Below are 4,835 nucleotides of genomic sequence, written 5' to 3'. Positions count from 1 at the left end.
TGTGACTTTTCAGCTCCTCCACCTTTTACGTGCTTAGTTTGAGAAGCCTCAGAGGTTCCAATTTTCACAAAGATACACAACAAAAGTATCCCAAGAAAGCAGAGAATGCAACTTTAAGCCCCCACAGCTGGAAGAGTTCTGTCATTTCAGGCAGAGGAAGGAATGGAAACAGGGCCTTCCTCTGAGAGAGCTGAGCTCTTGCAATATAAACTAGCAAGGAGAGAAGAAAATCTTCTTCCTGATGCTGCTTTTTTTTTAGCACAGTAACACCTATTCACTTTTGAGGCCAACAAAAGAAAGGTGCAGTCCTAACTGGAGACAGAGCAAAATAAAGTGCCTGAATTGTTCAGACGGTTGCAGTTCACATCATGTCCCACTTGCAGGACTCTGCAAGGCTTGGAGTGGATCCAGCTACAGGGACTCAATGCCTGCAATTTATGTACTGAAGAGCTAACGCGTTACATTTTGATGTTTTTTTGTTTGTTTGTTTTTAATTCTGAGCTTGCAAGACTTCTGGTCTGGAAGTTATTTCTTGGCATAATAATAACGACCCTGTGTTTTGTGAGGTGCAGACCGGCTCTTCTCTTGTTCCTGACAACACAAGTGCCTGCTACGATCCGGTGCTGCTGGAATTCATCATGACAAAGCAGCCGAGATACACAGAGACCCCACCTCATGCCCGCAGCTGCACATTGCTCAGGAAGTCATTTCCCACTGCCATGGAAACTGGCCTGCAACCAAAAAAAAAAAAAAAATGCTTTCCCCACCCTAGTGAATTTGCTGTGATATGACCAGGCTAAAGAGCAAGTTACCCAGTGGCTACCCTTGTATCGTTGGTTTTCGATTTAGTTTCTTTGTAGCCTGCAAAACACTTTTTTTTACTTTTCTCAGTGCAGCTTATGCTTAGGCTTTAGTGTGGTCATTTCGTTTAGAGCTCAGTTATCTGAAAAGGTCATTCTTTCCAGAGCACATTTGAAGTGAATACCTTTGAACTAGCTATTGGTGACATTGCTTTTGTCAGTTTGATTTTACAAATATTTTTATGTCAAGCAAAGTAATAGAAAACCAAGTTCTCTTCATTTAACACAAAAGCCAAAGGTTGCTGTATAGCTGTCTGGTGAGCTAGTGGCTTCCCTGTCCCAGTCAGCCTGAGCTGTTAAGTTTTCCAGGCAAGAGCTCAATCCACCTCTGTCACTGACAAACTTGACTCCTGCAGAACAGGCAGCATGAGGCCCTAGTGATGTGAATGGTGTCCCCTGAACTAAGAGCCCTGGCAGCACCTCAGACAGAGCCTCATTATCTCTATATGAAGTTAAAGCATTTTTTCCACCAAGATTACTCAGCTAAAAGTGATTGAAGAAGTAAAACAAAGAAAGTAGAAAATAGCAACACCTGCTCCAATTTGTATCTTTAGAAATCGAAGTTTGGCTGGCTTATGTCAGCCCCTGTCAAACCACAGGTCTACTATCAGCTGCTGCAAGACCCTAGCACTGCAATGGTTAGAGTAAAGTTCAAAAAGAATTTGGGAAAAGGCACACTAGCTGTAAATATATTATTTAAATTAGCAATGCAGGAAAAATATCAGCTGCTCATTGCAACTGCTAAGACACTTTTCATTGTACGAAGTGCCAGATTCTGGTGGCGTGTTCTCCACCAGCATGTTTTCCAAGATACTAAGCAGGATCTATGCAGCTTTCTGCAGTTCCAAAGCAGAATACTGAGCCTAAATCTGCAGTAGAGAAACTCCTTTTAAACTTTGCCTCCTATATTTGTGTGGCAGAGAACTGGTACCTGCAACAGCAGGAATCCTGGCCTGACACTGCTGGATAAATGTTCCTCTGCAACAGGCTTTGCCTGCTGGTAGCAGGCTGTTCTGTGGTCACTTCAACCATACAGCAGAGCCTGTCGTTTGAATCAGGTCAGACAGGACTAGGCAGAGGAACCAAAGGGGGAAGGAAGCTGCCCACCAAGCAGAGGACAAACCTTCTCTACAGCTCCTGGCAGGGGTTCCCAGCCAGGCTTGGCAGCCTCTGATTGCCAAAGGCGGGTCATCTGCTCAGGGCCAGATCACTTCCAGCTCCATCCTGCAACCTCGCTTGGATTCCCCAGTTTTAATTTTCTTCTTATTCAGTTCGTTTCAGATCAATTTTCACCAAAAGCTTATTCATTCTACCACTGAGAAGGGTCTCTGCACAAGCCTCCTCTCTTTCTGCAGCATCTGAGAGTGAAGGCCACGCAGCGCTAATGGGGAGGAGTGAAAACTGGGGGAAAGGCGCTATGCTTGCACTTTCAGACAAGAGCAGCTGAATCACAAGTGCCCAGCAGACTCTGGGCCAGGTAGCCAACAAACTTCCAAGCAGTCATATGTTAAGAGTCTTTTTTTCATGCAAATTGTAGAGCTTTTACTTGCACAGTTGGTAGAATTCAAATTTTATTTGAAAAATATTGCTTAGTTACTCAGGCAGTTGATTTGTTTAAAGTAACATAAAGCTGCCCCTGGACTAGAGCAAATAATTTTGTCCCTGAGAGCTGACAAACACAAGGATATATCTTCCTCAATCTTTGTCCCCAAAAGACCAAGTCCTACCAAGAACAATTCACTCACGTGCAGGGGTAAAGATGGAGGTCTGAACCTATCCCAGTTAAATCAATGGGAAGATTCCTGCTGGTTTCAACACAATGCACAGGTCAGTCCTTCCCAACTGAGTAGGTTAACTCTCTCTAGTGAGTCTGGACAGTCCCCCAGGCTTTACAGATGACTACATATAGCCAGCAAAGCTTATACAACAAAGGTAGGATAGTCAGGGATGGAGCTTATCATGGAGGATTAATAGTAAGCAAGTCCCTGAGATAGAAGCATCACAGCACAAGTCATTAATTATCAACAGCAAGGAGAAGGACTGTGTTTGTCAGCCAACATAAAACCATCACACACAATTTACAGAGGGATTTTTCTGAAAACTACCACCACGCATGTGTTGGTGCACAAGCTTATGAGTTTGTCTCGAGCAATTTCTATGTTCTGACATAGGAAATAACTGGTGAAGTCAACTTGTGAGCACCTGGAGGTACACAGTGAGCTTGCAGATGTCTCCCCAGAATGTGAGCACCAGTGCAAGAACAGAGCTCATGTCTAATGTTACAGTGAGCAGTACCCATTATATGCAGAGTGGCTAAGAGAACAAATTAAGCACTTGTTTTTGAGTGCACGGATGAGAGAGAACATGTGGTCGCTTCCTTTCTAGGAAGGATTTTAATCAATTGTTGCTTATCTAAGCACCTACAGGTGCTGAATAAAATGCTGACTCAGTAATGTTCTTCAGAACATCTGGAATCTTTCTCGACTCCTCTATTTTGAATGACTGGTTTAGTCACCTAAGAGTTTACAGGGCTTTATTTGCCCTGTGTTTTTTGCCAATGATGTGGTAAAAAAAAATCTGAACTGCAAGCAGTACAAGGAAAGATACAGTCATGCTGAGAAATCAGCCCTCATTTCACCGGACTGACTCCATGCAAAATACTGAGGAGGAGAGTCTGGATATGCATTCCTTTTACGATGACAGATTAAGGCAGATCTTACATTACTTGCTGATCACTGAACTGAACTCTCACACTGTCCTCTTTACACAGCCAGCAAAAAAGCACCTCTTTCCTATGAAACACATGTGCAAAGCCCTGCACGTGCAGAAATAGCTCACATAAGAGTGGGAAACGTGATGTGTTTGTGCCTGTGTACTTGTTCAGTTTGTTAATTGAAAACTAGAGATTTTGTAGCACTGGCAGGGTAGCTGATTATTAAAGTTTGTACTTTGCAGTATCTGGAGAGCTGCTGGGCGACCTGTCAGAGCACTGCCTGACCAATCTAAACCTTCCCCCAAGGGTTACATGAGTGCTGCTTCTGAAGAACGGAGGCCATACACTTCCCTTTGCCAGCTCTTCCTCAGCACGCCTGGTAGGCCACGCTACGCCATAGCAGAACGCTGACTTCTGCAGGTTTTGCACTGTAAGCACAGTGGTGGATAAAGAAATCCAAGGTGTATCCAGACCCCAAACCTCACCTGGCCTGTGGTTCTCTGGCACAACTGCCCAAGCACACCTGCTGTGGGAGTAAAACAGTAATGTGCCCCTTCAGCAGGATCTACGTGCTTCAGCTTCCTATACTGCAGGGATGCAGAGGGATGCTGCATTTTGCAGTCATCTAAGGATCTAAAAGGGCTCTCAGTGTAGTCACGCTGCTTTTCCTTAAAATCAATTGCTTTTATAATGGCACTTGTGCGTTCGCAAGAAGCCAAGCTCCGTCCCAGGAGTTCTCAATTTGCTAGGCAAATATCAGCATTTTAATGGGAAGTAGAATTTGCCTTTAGCTATTTACTGGCTACACTAGTAATCAGAATTCAATATTTCTGGAAATATATCAAAACTTGAAATACCAAGCTGACATTTTCCCTGGAAACACACTCTTTGCCACTACAGGCAGCTATTTCAAAATTGATATGCCCCTGACAGAGAAGAGGCTTTTTAGTGTTGCAGAATTATCAGACAAGAACTATTTTCGTGCAACATTGCACATTCACAGAACTAGCCAATTTTCTTGGAGGAAAATTTTAACTGAAACTGTTTGTGATTCTGACCCAGTCTCCTTTCAGCAGATTAGACATCATCTAGCAGAATAGATACTGGCAAAAGGCTCCAGTAGAGAAAAGCCCTCCATGGTGCTCAGCACCAAATGGCCACATGCTGTTGGAGAGGGAGCACTGGGTGCCTGTGGAGAACTGGTGGCTTTGGGACTGCAGGCTATGGACACAGCTCAGGGCTGATGGGGAGGGATGAGCAGC

This window comes from Cygnus atratus, chromosome 6 (genome assembly GCF_013377495.2).
Source record: "Cygnus atratus isolate AKBS03 ecotype Queensland, Australia chromosome 6, CAtr_DNAZoo_HiC_assembly, whole genome shotgun sequence".
In the NCBI taxonomy this organism is placed as follows: domain Eukaryota; kingdom Metazoa; phylum Chordata; class Aves; order Anseriformes; family Anatidae; genus Cygnus; species Cygnus atratus.
Note: the sequence above shows the minus strand (reverse complement) of the source record.